The 690-nt window shown below is 24.2% G+C and overlaps 1 protein-coding gene across 2 annotated transcripts in view; it reads right to left on the minus strand.

Moving 5' to 3' along the window:
• Positions 1 to 690, minus strand: part of Slc12a8 (solute carrier family 12 member 8) — a 148,091-nt gene that overhangs the window by 146,272 nt on the left and 1,129 nt on the right. The gene's annotated exons all lie outside the window — the stretch shown is intronic.

Consider the following 690-nt stretch of genomic DNA (forward strand, 5'->3'; position numbering starts at 1 on the left):
ATACATATATATACTATATGAGATGTGTGTGTGTATATATATATATACTATATGAGATGTGTGTGTGTATATATATATATATGTATATATATACTATATGAAAGATCTGTGTGTATATATATATATACTATATGAGATGTGTGTGTATATATATACATATATATATATACACTATATGATGTGTGTATATATATACACACATATATACTATATGAGATGTGTGTGTATATATATACTATATGAGATGTGTGTGTGTACATATATACTATATGAGATGTGTGTGTGTATATATATGTGTGTATATATATTCTATATCATGTGTGTATATATACACACATATATACTATATGAGATGTGTGTGTGTATATGTGTGTGTGTATATACTATATGAGATATGTTTGTATATGTATATATATACTATATGAAGTATGTGTGTGTATATATATATATACTATATGAGATGTGTGTGTGTGTATATATATGTATACTATATGAGATATGTGTGTGTATGTATATACATACTATATGAAGCATGTGTGTGTATATATATACTATATGAGATATGTGTGTGTGTGTATATATATACTATATGAGGTGTGTGTGTGTATATATACTATATGAGATATGTGTGTGTATGTATATATATATATATACTATATGAGGTGTGTGTGTATATATACTATATGAGAT

The sequence above is a fragment of the Grammomys surdaster genome, unplaced genomic scaffold, assembly GCF_004785775.1.
Source record: "Grammomys surdaster isolate TR1022 unplaced genomic scaffold, NIH_TR_1.0 125889, whole genome shotgun sequence".
NCBI classification, from domain to species: Eukaryota; Metazoa; Chordata; class Mammalia; order Rodentia; family Muridae; genus Grammomys; species Grammomys surdaster.